At 39.0% G+C, this 16,346-nt stretch overlaps 1 pseudogene; it reads left to right on the forward strand.

Annotated features, from left to right (window-relative positions):
* Positions 1-305: 305 nt before the first annotated feature.
* On the forward strand, positions 306-1,228 carry LOC133055153 (vomeronasal type-1 receptor 4-like; annotated as a pseudogene).
* Positions 1,229-16,346: the final 15,118 nt, after the last annotated feature.

Here is a 16,346-nt window from a genome sequence, read left to right on the forward strand (position 1 = left end):
TAGTAACACTCCTCTGGATAACTAAGGTCCCTTCAGTTCCTGCCTAACAAATTTGTGAAAAATGAAGACGGGACCACATGAGTATCTTCAGTGATTAATTTTACACATTAGTTCTCCTTAAATTTTATACATGGAACCCTTTAAAGGCTGCTGGTAACAGAAACACAAGAAGCAAATATTTCCAAGTGGAACTATTGTTAAGTGAAGAATATTGGATTTCAGTTGACAAGATGCACGTAACTGATGCCTCATATTCCCACGGAGGACATTATAACTCAAAAGTACCAGTGACTGTGAATGAAAGAATGGCCAGCAGCTTTTTGATGATAGGCATGATCATCTTAACCCAGACCGTCATTGGAATTCTGGGGAATTTCTCACTGCTTTGCAGTTATATCGTCCTTCACTTCAAGGGTTACAGGTTACGGTCCACAGATTTGATCCTTAAGCAGCTGATTGTGGCCAACTCCTTGGTCCTCCTCTCTAAAGGGGTCCCCCAGACGATGGCAGTCTTTGGGTGGAAGCATATCTGCAGTGATTTTGGCTGCAAACTTCTCTTCTTTCTGCACAGAGTTGGGAGGGGCGTGTCCATCAGTAGCATCTGCCTCTTGAGTGTCTTTCAGGTGATCACGATCAGTCCCTGGAACTCCAGGTGGGCAGCGTTGAATGTAACAGCTCCCAAATACGTGGTTCTCTCTATTTTCCTGTGCTGGATCCTGCAAATGCTGGTAAATGTCATTTTTCCTTTCCATATGACTGGCAAATGGAGTGACAAAAACATCACAGAGGAAAGATTTTGGCTACTGTTCTTCTATTCTTACTGACAAAACTGAAGACGCCTTGTCTGCAGTTTTGCTATTATTCCCTGATGTTTTATGTTTGGGCTCATGCTCTGGGCCAGCAGCTCCATGGTTGTCATCCTGTACAGACATAAGCAGCAGGTCCAGCACATTCGTAGGACTGATGCCTCCTCCAGGTCCTCCCCTGAGTCCAGAGTTACTTAATCCATCCTTCTCCTCGGGAGCACCTTTGTCTATTTTATATTCTTTCCTCCACCTGTCAAGTTCTTTTGCCTCTTTTTGATCAGCCCAGCCAGTTCCTTGTGGACATCACTATAATCATTGCAGCATGTTTCTCAACTGTCAGCCCCTTTCTGCTCATGAGCCATGAGCTCTATTTTGCCGGGAAAAGAATTGCAAAGTCCTCTACTATTATGAGAAAAGTGTGAATTTTATTTATTTCTATAATTATCAGTTGCCAGTTAATTTATTTTCCCTCAGAATCCTAATATTACAATTTTAATCTCAAGATAATATTATACCAGACATGCCAAGTATCTTCTTCAATATAAAGACCAACTGAAATATATTGTCATGAAATATGAATATATCAGTGAAGTTTTCTTGTAGAAAAGGAGTTCATGTTTATGCAATAAACCACAGGCCTTGAAATAATCTACATATTATGAAGTGTCCAAATACGTTACTTTTAGTCTAACCAAACAAATTTCCCAGAAATGAAGTAGGTATGGAATTATAGATTAAAGTATACATGAAAATGGATCAATGTGTACAGCAGTCAGAAATAAAATTGAACAAATTGATGTCCTTACAGAGTAAAGAATACCCTGGTTAGCACTCGTAGGTAAAATTAGGTAAGTGTTTGGAAGCCAGTTACAAGTTTATAGTTAACATATTTTTTCTTTTTCCTTCATTTATATCAGTTGGAGACTAATTACTTTACAATATTGTAGTGGTTTTTGCCATACATTCATATGAATCAGTCATGGATTTGCATGTGTTCCTCATCCTGAACCCCCCTCCCACCTCCATCCCACCTCGCTCCTAGGGTCATCCTAGGGCACCAGCCCTGAGCACTTGTCTCATGCATCAAAACTGGACTGGCAATCTGTTTCACAGTTGATACTGTACATGTTTGAATGCTATTCTCTCAGATCATCCCACCCTCGCCTTCTCCCACAGAGACGAAAAGTCTGTTTTATACATCTGTGTCTCTTTTTCTGTCTTGCATATAGAGTTATCATCACCACCTGTCTAAATTCCATATATATGCCTTTGTATACTTTTTGGTGTTTTTCTTTCTGGCTTACTTCACTCTGTATAATGGGCTTCAGTTTCATCCACCTCATTAGAACTGATTTAAATGTTAAGAGAGATGGCAGTATTTATTAGAAAGAGTCTTGCAGGGAGATTAGCACATTAAAATATTTTCTTGTAGAAATGAGCAGTTTGAAGTGAAGTACAATAAAAATAATGCTGAAAGAAAACTATATTTCAGAAGATTTTTCAAACTGAAATATATTTCACATATAACATTGTGTAAATTTAAAGTATAAGATTTGGTAATTTGTTACATGTAAATATTGTAATATGACTGCCATCACAACCACATATTACAATGCAGAACTCTTCTTTTATGTTAAATTTTTCTTTGAATTATAGTTGATTTACTGTGTTATGGTAGTGGTAGAGGTACAACATTGTGGTTCAATATATAGGTTATACTTTGTTTTAAGCTATTATGAGCTACTGGCCATATTTCCTGTGCTGTAAGTATGTCCTTGTAGTTTATTTATTTTATACATAGTAGTGTGTACTTCTGAATCTTTACTCTGTCTTGCCCCTTCCCACTTTCTCTCCCCACTGGTAAACACTGGTTTATTCTCTATGTGTGAGAGTTTTTCTACATCATTATTTTCATCCTTTTGTACTAGTTTTAGATTCCATAAGTCAAGTGATAATATAAAGTATTTCCCTTTCTCTGTCTGACTTAATTCACTAAACAGAATGATATCCAGGTCCATCTATGTTAGAAGCAGCAAGATTTTATCCTTAAGGGGTTAGGAATATTCCATTGTGTGTGTGTGTGTGTGTCTGTGTGTGTGTGTGTGTGTGTACTGTTTTCATTAGTTAGTTTTCTGGTGGAGATATTAGCGTTTTCTATATAAAGTATCATTTCTCTATAGTAGTGACAGTGTTACTTCTTCTCTTAGGCGTTGGAAATCTCTTATTATATTTTTGTCCAAATGTGGTGGCTAGGACCTCCACACTGTTAAACCAGAGTGGCAAGAGTGAGCATCCTTCCCTTTGTCCTGATTTTAGAGGAAAAAGCTTTCAGATGTCCACCTCTGTGGGTTTGTCATAAATGGCCTTTTAATTTTGAGAGTATTTTCTCTATGCCCATTTTTCTGAGAGTATTTACCATGAATGGATGTTCGATTTTGTCAATGCTTTTTCTACGTCTGTTGACACAATCTTGTGTTTCTCTTCCTTTTTTTAATGTGGTGTATCACGTGGACTGATTTACGGATTTTTAACCATCCTTGCATCTCTGGAAGAATGCTACATGATAATCACTTATGATACCTTTTATAGATTGTTGAATTCTGTTTGCTAACATTTTCTTGAAAACTTTTTTCAACCATATTCTTCAAGAAAATGATCTGTAACTTTCTGTAGTGTTTCATTATAATACTGATTTCAGCGTAGAGATAGCCTGATAGAAAATATTTAAGAGTGTCCCCCTCCTCTTCAACTTTTTGGAATAGTTTAAGAAAGATAGATGTTATTTTAAAAAATGTTTCATAGGATCACATGTGATGCCCTCAAGTCCTGGACATTGTTTTCTGGGAGGTATTTGATTCAGTTCAGTTCAGTTCAGTCACTCATCGTGTCCGACTCTTTGCAACCCCATGAACTGCAGTACATCAGGCCTCCTTGTCTGTCAGGGGATGTTTAACAGGAGGGTTCCTATGTGCTATTTCTCATAAATCCTCTGTTCCTTATCAGTGGAACAGCAAGCCGCTCCCAGTGCTGGGGTCAGTGTGTGAGACAGGCTTGGGTCTCCTTCAGTAAACAGTCTCTTTATGAGAAAACTGCTTTGTCTTAATCCTCTTTCTTGAGATATGGATTCTCTCTTGACCTTATGACCATAGTTAATCCCTTGTTCCCTTGGTAATGGTTGCTATACGTTTAATTTTCTGAACTTTATCATTGTTGAAAGAAATTCTTTGTACAACAGCCTACATATACTCACAAAAAGATCATTAAAGCACCTTTGCTCCATCAGAGCTTAGGTCCCCGTGCCTTTTCTCTCTCGCTCTCTATCCAGTAAAGGATCCCAACATGTTGCACTGAGAACAGGGACTGTGGTATACGTGGCATTTCAGACGGAGTGACTCAGGGCCTATTGAGGTCAGTAAGTACTAAGACATGGGTCAAATGGCTAAAAAGCCCCTCATTTCTCTACTTAACTTCAAACGGCTGGAAAGCCCCATCATCTCTCTACTTTACTTCACCATTTGTTTAAAGCTCAGGGACATTTGGTTTTGCACCAACAAATAGAAGATTGCCTTTAAACAGTGGTTAATTGTAATCCTTGGTTCCCTGATAAAGACAGTTTTGATGCAGAAATTTGGTACCGGGTCAAAGAAAATGTGGAATGAGCCACCAAACGGAGAAAAAAATATTCCAATCAATTTCTGGCCCCATGGGCTCTCATTGAAGCTGTAATTCTGCCATTTCAAGGTAACTTCTAGCCCTCCTAATATTCGACAACAGACAGAACACTTGTTACATGAATATAAATTAAGTGATAAAACTTTACAAAAGGCCCAATTAGAACAACATAAAATATTACAGAATTTTCCTACAAGCCCTCTCCTGGCTGCTCCGAATGCTCCTCCTCTGCCAGCAGGCACAAATCCAAAAGTCTCTCCTTCTCTAGAACCTAATGATTCTAACAATGACTCTCATGAGACACTTTTTGACATGAAAACTGGCAGTCCTTTTTGAAATAATAATGATAAGTCCTTAGTACAGACTCATATTTGCAAAAAATCAGTACGTACTCACTCTCCTCCATGACAGAATCTCTCTAAATTACTGGCTTTGCAATCACAAGTCTCTGAACCTGATGGTTTTTCTTCCATTCCAGTTTTAAGAAATCCTGATGCTCAAGGGCACATAATACCTCAATATGAAAGTATTAGCTTTTTTTACATGCAACAAACGAAAAAGGCTTTAACTGTGTATTGACCACATTCGTCTTTTACTAAAGAGCTTCTAAATGCTGTGGCATCTTCTATTGGAAACTTTATTCCCTATGATTGGCGAATTCTAGTAAAAGCCCTCCTTAAACCAGGAGAATATCTTCAATGGACAATGGGTTTCATGATATAGCTAGAGATCATGCTAACAAGAATTACTGAGCTGGCACTCCCAAAACCAAATGACTTTTGAAATGTTAACTGACACCAGAAAATTTGATGCCATAGAAGCTCAAATACAATGCCCTTCCTTGTTGCATGAACAATTAAAAACATTGGCCCTTCAAACTTGGGATCGAATTACTCCACAAGGAGAGCCTACAGGTAGCTACACCAAAATATTACAAGGACCTAATGAAAAGTATGCTGATTTTTTAGCTAGATTAGAAACTGCTATTTCCCATACTGTAATTGGAGAAGAAGTCAAAAGACAGCTAGAGAAACTAATTGTTTATGAGAGTGCAAATCAGGAATGTCAAAGAACTATCACTCCAATTCATGAGACTGGGACTATTATTGATTATTTGAAGGCTTGTCTCAATCTAGGATCAGAAACTCAAAAGATGCAAATGCTAGCTGAGACAATGGCTGCTGCCTTTAGAAAGGAAAATGAAGGATGCTTTACAAGTAGAGATAAAAGCCATTTAAAAAGGGACTGCCCTAAGAGGGTTAATAAACAAACCTCCAAGAATTTGCCCTCACTGCATTGGAGGAATGCATTGGCCAAAGACTGTAAATCTAAATTTGATATTGAAGGAAGACCTATTCCAGGAAACTCCAAGCAGGGGACCCCCCAGGTCCCCTTCAACAAAAACCAGGGGCAAATTCCATCTTTTCCCTCAAACCCTCAATATCCGGCAGTGTTGCTGTCAATATATCAGCCCTAAATGATTTTCTCCTTTACCCTCAAGCAGTCCCTTCTAGAATACCTACCGGACTTTTTGGGTCCCCACCGCCACAAACCTTCGGTCTTTACTCGGCCGATCTAGTTTGACTTGTAAAGGAATTGCTGTTCACCCTGGAATAATTAATTCAGATTTTAAAGGAGAATTTCAAATCATGATGTCATCTCAGATTCTAAGGCAATTCAAATAGGAGGACAAATTGCTCAATTACTTCTTTTGCCTTAGTTAGTTCGGTAACTCATTCATGTCCGATTCTTTGTGACCCCATGAACCGCAGCAGGCCAGGCCTCTCTCTCCATCACCAACTCCCGGAGTTCACACAAACTCATGCCCATTGAGTCGGTGATGCCATCCAACCATCTCATCCTCTGTCGTCCCCTTCTCTTCCTGCCCCCAATCCCTCCCAACATTAGGGTCTTTTCCAATGAGTCAACTCTTTACATGAGGTGGCCAAAGTATTAGAGTTTCAGCTTCAGAATCAGTCCCTCCAATGAACACCCAGAACCTATCTCCTTCAGGATGGACTGGTTGGATCTCCCTGTAGTCCAAGGGACTCTCAAGAGTCTTCTCCAACACCACAGTTCAAAAGCATCAATTTTTCAGCTCTTAGCTTTCTTCACAGGCCAACTCTCACATCCATACATGTGACTGGAAGAACCATAGCCTTGACCAGATGGACCTTTGTTAGCAACACATTTCTATTAACTCCTCTAATGATATATGGACAGGCAGATTCAACAGTACAGACCAGAAACAATCCTTATGGGCATCATTGGTATCTGAATATGCCTGACCAAATATAAATATCAAAATTAATGGTAAGAGATTTTCTGGTCTCCTTGATACTGGATCTGATATTACTATTATTTCCAAACACTTATGGCCCAAATCATGGCCTATACAAAAATTCTCTTGCCAAATAGCAGGAATTTCTCAAACCAAAATGCAAGAAGTCTATCAAAGTGTTCAAATATACCCCTGTGACGGACCAGAAGGCCAACCTGGAACATTAAGACCTTATGTGGTAAGTGAGTGAAGTGAAGTCGCTCAGTTGTGTCTAATTCTTTGCTAACCCATGGATTGTATAGCCCATCAGGCTCCTCCATCCATGGGATTCTCCAGGCAAGAATATTGGCGTGGGTTGCCATTTCCTTCTTATGTGATAAATGTACCCCTTAATCTAATAGGAAACACTGACTTATGCAATGTCAAACTCAGATATACATTCCACATTTTTCCTAGGGGCCACTGCTCATTTAACAAACAAAGCAATTATTAAAATAACTGGGAAAAATGACGAGCCTATTTGGAAAGAGCAATGGCCCCTTATGAAAGATAAATTACAGGCTGCTAAAGAACTTAGAGACACACAATTAAAATCAAGACATATTGAGGAAGCTTGCTCTCCTTGAAACTCTCCTATTTTTGTTATAAAAAAGAAATTTAAAAAACAGCGTCTCTTAACAGACGTTAGAAAAATTAATGCATCTATGAAACCTATGGGTGTATTGCAACCAGGGATCCGATCACCTACTACTATTCCTAAAAATTGGCATATTATTATTATTATTGATTTACAAGATTGCTTTTTCAATATACCCCTACACCCTTCAGACCAGGAGAGATTCACTTTCTCTCTCCCTTATCCTAATCATATTGGGTCTCATAAAAGATTTCAATGGACTATGTTACCTCAAGATATGCTTAACAGTCCCACTCTTTGTCAGAATTTTGTAGCCAAAGTTTTGCTCCCAATGTGACAACAATTCCCTCATGCGTATATTATTAATGATATACTGTGAATATAAAAAAGAAAAATGACATTTTTGACACTGAATGGCCATGATATTCTTTAGATGCCAGAAAAAACTGATTAAAATAAAATCATTTCTGAAAACCGGTTTTTCTTACGCATGCAGTTATGAAAAGGGTAACTTGTTAAAATACTTTTTTGAAGCTTCAATTCTGCCTGGGAAACAAAAACAGGCCTAGGAAAAAGCCATAAGTTAACATTTATCATGTCCTTGGGATACACAGCCCACTCTATCTGGGATTCCAGTCATAAACAAATTGGAAGAACTAAAAAAAAAAAAAAAAGCTTTTTTTTTTTTTTTAATTTCAAGCGGAAAACTATCTCTATCCGTCTATCTAAATTTTTCTGTGTCTCAATGTATGTGTTTTTTTTTTTTTGATAACATGAAGTTAAATGAGCTCTATTTAAATTCAGATTCCTGTGAACTGAAAAATATTCAATATTAAATATAATGTTTCAGTTCAGTTCAGTTCAGTCACTCAGTCATGTCCAACTCTTTGCAACCCCATGAATCTCAGCACGCCAGGCCTCCCTGTGCATCACCATCTCCCAGAGTTTATTCAAACTCATGTCCATGAAGTCGGTGATGCCATCCAGCCATCTCATCCTCTGTCATCCCCTTCTCCTCCTGCCCTCAATCCCTCCCAGCATCAGGGTCTTTTCCAATGAGTCCACTCTTTGCTTGAGGTGGCCAAATATTGGAATTTATGCTTCAGTGTCAGTCCTTCCAGTGAACATCCAGGACTGATCTTCTTTAGGATGGACTAGTTGGATCTCCTTGCAGTCCAAGGGACTCTCAAGAGTCTTCTCCAACACCACAGTTCAAAAGCATCAATTTTTCACTGCTCAGCTTTCTTCACAGTCCAACTCTCACATCCATACATGACCACTGGAAAAAGCATAGCCTTGACTAGAAGGACCTTGGTTGGCAAAGTAATGTCTCTGCTTTTGAATATGCTGTCTAGGTAGGTCATAAGTTTCCTTCCATGGAGTAAGCGTCTTTGAATTTCATGGCTGCAATCACCATCTGCAGTGATTTTGGAGCCCTCCCCACCCCCAAATAAAGTCTGACACTGTTTCCACTGTTTCCCCAACTATTTTCCATGAAGTGATGGGACCAGATGCCATGATCTTAGTTTTCTGAATGTTGAACTTTAACCCAACTTTTTCACCGTCCTCTTTCACTTTCATCAAGAGGCTGAAATAAAATGTAGAGTTTATTTAAATGTAAATATAATTTAAATTGTTTGCTAATCTAATTAAGTCATGTCTTAAGTCATCAACATTATATAATACTTTTATTGTGCCTAGGTTTAAGGTAAACTAAATTTATATATATATATATATATATATATGGTAAACTAAAACACATATATATATGTATATATATATAAGGTAAACTAAAATATATATATATATATATATATATATACACTGCTGCTAAGTCGCTTCAGTCGTGTCCGACTCTCTGTAACCCTATAGACGGCAGCCCACCAGCTTCCCCCGTCCCTGGGGTTCTCCAGGCAAGAACTCTGGAATGGGTTGCCATTTCCCTCTCCATATATATATAAATATATTATATATATATATATTAAAAATATATTTTATATATATATATAAATTAGATGAAAACCTTTAGATAAACTCTATTAAAAGTAATAATCTATTATTATAATCTAAAATAATCTCTTAGGATTGGGATAACTTAAATTTCTAGAGTTATGCTAAACTAAATAATAAAAAATCAATAAATAGCTAGGTCATTTCCAAGTAAAATAAGATTTTAAAACATTAATTACTGAACCTACCTTCCTCTTACAGAACTTTTTTCTTACAGAAAACTAAAGAGTTTTGGAGTATTAATAAATATATAATTGTATTAAATATATTGTTTAAATATTACGGTATATATGTGTGTGTGTATATTTACATATATAATATATATATATATAATAATATATAATATGATAAGTATATTCACCAATCTATAAAATGCTAATATACAAGACAGTTCATGGTTGCTAAAGAAAAATAAGATATTTAATAAAATGGTACAAGGAATGATGATTGGAATGATGAATACAAAAACAGAAAAAAGATTTGTGGCAAATGCATGTACCTCCTTGCCCTGAACTTTCATCCTCTTCCCTCTTACATGTCTTGATTGATACAAATTCTTCTTTTATATGGGCCACACCTCTCCGAGGTGAAGCTACACAACATGTTATAACCCACCTTTTAGCTTACTTTGCAATAATGAGAACACCTAATTCTATAAAAACAGACAATGGCCCTACCTATATTTCTAGACAGTTCAAACAATTTTTGCTTTCATTCTCTATTAAACACATTACAGACATCCTTGTAATCCACAAACACGAGACATAGTTAAACAAACACGTCACACACAGAAACTACAAAAAAATTTTGATTTTTTAAAGGGGGAATGGTTAGGAACACTTCTATCGTCCTTATCTAGAGCAGACTCTACTAGATTCCAATGCAATATATTCTTTAAGCCTATAATTATTGTTAATATAGCTTTATTTGTTTTGAATTTTTTTTTAACTTACTGCAAGGAGATATTTTGACAAAAGCAGAAAAACATTTCAAGACATTGAAGGACACCTCCCTTCCTCTTCCCATTTGGTATCAAGACGGGTTAACTAATCAATCGAAATCTAGAAAACTAGTCTTACAGGGAAAGGGGTATGCTTCTATTTCTCCAGATGGATCCAACGAACTCACATGGCTTCCTCTTCGGAAGAATCGACCTAAGGGGGACCCCAACGTTCAAACTAGAGACAAAACAACAAAAACCTCAGGAGGAAGAAATTCCAGTACAAGCCATGGCGGCTTTAAAACATTTCCAAAAAGTGCCGCACTCGATGTCATCGACCTTATGATCTCCCTACTTGGGGACAGATAAAAACCCTTACTAATCAAGTTGAAAATCTGATTTCTCAACAGGGAATGCCTCGGAATCCTGAAAATTTTTTTTGCTATGCTTGCTTTGCTTGCTTTTGCTTCCCCCACTCAGGTTGACTTGATTGATCACACTTATTGGGTTTATGTACCTAACCCCTGTTTTTATTGTAGGTTCTAGAATGGACAGATATAGGACCAATCGTATCCATTAATGACTCAACACATATGCCCCCTCCTTGGAGCTTGGAGGGGCCCTCTCATCCTGAGAGAGAAGGAAGTCTAATTGACATTTCTCTAGGCTATGAAATCTTTCCTTTATGCATGAGCACAACAAAATTATGTATTAACGTCAGTTGACAAACACGGGCTTTCGTCCTGCCTCCAAAAAAAACTTCCACACATTGCTTGGACTGTTTACTGCCCTGTCCTTTTCTGCAAACCATGTCAACACTACCAAAACTCTAGGAAGAGGACAAGAGTCAGAATGTAAGGGGTTTACTTATAAAGACATTACATATACTCGATTTACTGAGATAGATGTCAAGCTGAATCAGGGAAATTAATGCTTATGGCCAATTACACCATTCTTGATTGGGGACCCCATGGTATATGGCTATCTAACTGCTCAGATTATAGTAACAGTACTATATGTGATTATGTTATTCAAGTAACATCAAAGATTACCAACAGTTCAATGAAACACTGCCATGAAAAGGACTCCTTGGCTGGCTTGATGGCGAAATGACACCTTCTCGCCCTCAAATCGTCCTTGATAAACAGATTGGGCCTAAACAATGGGACATCTGGAAACTTGCAGCAAGCACTGAAGAACTTGGGACTTAGACTGGACATTTCACAGGGACCAATCATAGTCATAGTAATTATTTCTTTTGCTATCATCACTCATAGTTCATAAAAGCCTGTGTTCCACTTCCTTTTGTTGTAGCTATAGGAAACTCAGAATTCATTAAGACTTTATGTTCTGTAACTTGTATAAATTGAAAATTATATACTTGTGTTAACTCCTCTATTTCCTTAAGAAATGATTCCCTTTCGATTCTTCAATCTCGACATAGTCTGTGGTTACCAATAAATCTCCAATGGCCCTGGAAAGAAGGTCCCATGGCTGGACTTGCGTCCTGGTTACTTACTAAACTGCTCCAGCAGTCTAAACGATTCATTAGATGGCTGATTCTCGGCATTTTGGGATTAATAGCTATTTACACCACTGCTGCCATTAATGGCATTGCATTACAAACCTCAATTCAAACACATAATTTTATCCAAAATTGGACTAAAGATGCTCATACTATTTGGGCCACTCAGGCTCAGATAGATGAGGATATTTAAGATGAAATACAAGAACTGAAAACAGCCATCAAATGGGTTTGAGATCAATTAATAGATATACAAAAACAGGTGATACTAAAATGTGATTGGAATTCTACTCAATTTTCTGTTACTCCTGTTCAATTTAATCATCGTGCCTACAACTGGGAACAAATCAAATTTCCTTTACAAAACATACATGTTAATGTCTCTCTGAATGTACACTATTACAAAAAGAAATCTTTGAAACCTCTTCTAAAAATCTGCCCTGTTCCACTCATTTGGAAACTTTAGCTGAACAACTGGCTGATCGATTATCTGGGCTAGACCCATGCAGATGGTTTCCAAGCATCACTCACAGCATTGGGTCAGGAATTATAATTTTGGTGATTGTCTTGACAATTATATTTGTAATTTACTGTTGCCTTCATGCAAAAATGGTTAAAACTAAACAAACTCAAATGGTTAGAGCCCTTTTTACAAATATTATAAATAAATAAGGGAGAATTGTCAGGGGATGTTTAATGGGAGGATTCCTACATGCTGTTTCTCAAAAATCCTCTGTTCCTTATCAGTGGAAAGGCAAGCTGCTCCCAGAGCTGGGGTCACTGTGGGAGACAGGCTTGGGTCTCCCTCAGTAAACATTCTCTTTATGACAAAACTTAGTCTCGATCCTCTTTTTTGAGTTATGGATTGTCTCCTGACATTGTGACTGTTGTTAATCCCTTGTTCCCTCGGTAAGGGTTGCTGCACATTTAGTATTCTGATCTTTATCATTGTCAAAAGAAATTCCTTGTACAACAGCCTATACATCATCACAAAAAGTTCATTAAAGCATATTTGCTCCATCAGAGCTTAGGTTCCCATATCTTTTCTCTCTCTCACTCCCCACCCCCTCCCCACCACACCGACACCCCCGGCTATTTCTCTGGAGCATAGAGACCCATCATGCTCACTCTCCTACATGGGCTTTCAAGTTCCCATCGAGAGGGCAACCTGTGCCTTCGTGAGTGATGCAAGCCCTGTGTCGAGGGCTTTATTGGTCCTCGGTGTAAACCAGGGACTATCAACCACTTTCTCTCTTTCATTTCCTTATGATTGACTCCAGACCACCAGGTTCTGGTCCATTAAAGCATGCTAACACCTGTCCATCACCAGGTCCCAGAGTTTACCCAAACTCATGTCCATTGAGTCGGTGATGCCATCCAACCATCTCATCTTCTGTCGTCCCCTTCTCCTCCCGCCTTCAATCTTTCCCAGCATCAGGGTCTTTTCCAATGAGTCAGCTCTTCAAAACAGGTGGCCAAAGTATTGAAGTTTCAGGTTGAACATCAGTCCTTCCAATGAGTATTCAGGACTGATTTCCTTTAGGATGGACTGGTTGGATCTCCTTGCAGGCCAAGGGACTCTCAAGAGTCTTCTACAACACCACAGTTCAAAAGCATCAATACTTCTGTGCTCAGCTTTCTTTATAGTCCAACTCTCACATAAATACATGACTACTGGAAAAACCATAGCCTTGACTAGATGGATCTTTGTGGACAAAGTCATGTGTCTGCTTTTAAATATGCTGTCTAGGTTGGTCATAAATTTCCTTCCAAGGACTAAGTGTCTTTTAATTTCATGGCTGCAATTACCATCTGCAGTGATTTTGGAGACCCAAGAATAAAGTCTGACACTGTTTCCACTGTTTCTCCATCTATTTGCCACGTAGTGATGGAACCAGATGCCATGAGCTGGGTTTTCTGAATGTTGAGCTTTAAGCCAACTTCTCCACTCTCTTCTTTCACTTTCCTCAAGAGGCTCATTAGTTCTTCTTCACCTTCTGCCATAAGGGTGATGCCATCTGCATATCTCAGGTTATTGATATTTCTCCCAGCAATCTTGAGTTCAGCTTGTGCTACTTCCAGCCCAGCATTTCTCATGATGTAATCTGCATATAAGTTAAATAAGCAGGGTGACAATACACAGGCTTGATGTATTCCTTTACCTATTTGGGACCAGTCTGTTGTTTCATATCCAGTTCTAACTGTTGCTTCCTGACCTGCATACAGGTTTCTCAAGAGGCAGATCAGGTGATCTGGTATTCCCATCTCTTTCAGAATTTCCCACAGTTTATTGTGATCCACACAGTCAGTGGCTTTGGCACAATCAATAAGGCAGAGATACATGTGTTTCTGGAACTCTCTTTCTTTTTCGATGATCCAGAGGATGTTGGTATTTGATCCCTGGTTCCTCTGACTTTTCTAAAACCAGTTGAACATCTGGAAGTTCACAGTTCATGTGTTGCTGAAGCCTGACTTGGAGAATATTGAGCATTCTTTACTAGCGTGTGAGATGAGTGCAATTGTGCAGTAGCTTGAGCATTGTTTGGCATTGCCTTTCTTTGGGGCTGGAATGAACATGGACCTTTTCCAGTCCTGTGGCCATTGCTGAATTTTCCGAATTTGCTAACATATTGAATGCAGCACTTTCTCAGCATCATCTTTTAGGAGTTGACACAGTTCAACTGGAATTCCATCACCTCCACTAAAGTTGTTCGTAGTGGTCCTTCTTAAGGCCCACTTCACTCCACATTCCAGGATGTCTGCCTCTAGGTGAGTGTGAGTGATCACACCATCGTGATTATCTCAGTCTTCAAGGTTTCTTTGGTACAGTTCTTTTGTGTACTCTTGCCACCTCTTCTTAATATCTTCTGATTCTGTTAGGTCCATACAATTTCTGTCCTTTATTGAGCCCATCTTTGCATGAAGTGTTCCCTTGGTATCTCTAATTTTCTTGAAGAGATCTCTAGTCTTTCCCATTCTATTGTTTTCCTGTATTTTTTGCATTGATTGCTAAGGAAGCTTTTCTTATCTCTCCTGCCTATTCTTTGGAACCCTGCATCCAGATGGGTATATCTTTCCTTTTCTCCTTTGCTTTTTGCATCTCTTCTTTTCACAGCTATTTCTAAGGCCTCCTCAGACAGCCATTTTTCTTCTTTTCATTCAAATTGTCTATTTCCTCCTAATTCAGTCTTTAAAGACTGTTTCTAGAAATCTGGTCAGTTAAGTGGGTTTGGGTTTTTTCTTTAGATTTTTCTCACACATTTGAAGTATTCCTGTATTGATATAAAGTTTTCTCTTCCAACTGTGTTTACTGTGTTCCATCAGTTTTGGAAAGTTGTGTTTTTGTTCTCATTTGTCTTCCGGTAATTTCTGATTTACTCTTGATTTCTCTTTTGAACGTATCATATTTTAGTAGTGTGTTGTTTAGTCTCTCTCTGTTTGTCTCTTTGCAGATTTATATCTGAGAAAAGTCTCTTGCAGGAAACATAGTGAAGGAGCTCGTTTTTTGTTTTGAATCCAGTCAGGTGCTGGAACAGAATCCCTGTGGGTCGGGCCCAAGGTGAATGTCTTTCTTCTAAGTGTGTGTTTTCCTCTCCGCACAGTGGGTCCATTTCCCCAGAGGAAGAAGACCTATGAATCAATTGGGAACTATGAGCAGACAGGGGTCTGATGCTCGGTCTATGTAGGTGCCAACGCTGTGCTGTCGCAGCCTCAAGTGTAAGTTCCTATTGTCCTCCCCAGTTGAAGACTGCTCCCTGTCTTTGCAGCCCCCACTCTGTTATGGAGCTGCTCTTTACAGCTTGCAGGAGCTCACATGGATCCTAAGCGTTGGTTCAGAAGTGAGCTGTTGCTGAACAGCTCTGTCCCAGAACCAGGTTGCTTTGTGTCCCTTAGTGAAGTTTTCTCTCTGGTTGCAGGCACTCTAGATCCAGTGCAGGGATATGACATGGATTGAGTTGGGCAGAAGCATTTGCTGTGTTCAGGCTGAGGGCACATCAGTAGGTGGTAGGCAGTCCTAGGAAACTCTGCAGTCACGAGAGCAGACCTATTTGTCTTGTCTGGGCAGCAGGTCTCCTGTATCTCTAAACTTTCCCCATCCTCGGTCACTCCTGCACTGTTGTGAAACTACTCCTCAGGGTAGGCAGTTATTTGCATGTGATATCAGGGAATGAGCTGTAGTGAACAAGCTGTCATATGATCTCCAGGCTGCTTCTGTGGGGTTTCTTGAATTGAGAGCAACAGTGGCTGCCACTGCTCCACCCAGGCTCTGCCCTGGCTGTTGGTACCTCTGTGTCCCTCCATCAACTCTTCCCTCATAGTGACTTTTGCAGATACATTGCCATGGAGGGAGGAGGACTGGTGTGTTCATTCCACTGAGCCTGGGCTGTGTGGTGAGTTGGTTGTGGGAAAACAACAGCTCCTTGAGTAGACCTATGTCTTCCCTGCCTCATGGGCTAGGCAATGTGTGCTCCTCA

This window comes from Dama dama, chromosome 4, assembly GCF_033118175.1.
Source record: "Dama dama isolate Ldn47 chromosome 4, ASM3311817v1, whole genome shotgun sequence".
In the NCBI taxonomy this organism is placed as follows: Eukaryota; Metazoa; Chordata; class Mammalia; order Artiodactyla; family Cervidae; genus Dama; species Dama dama.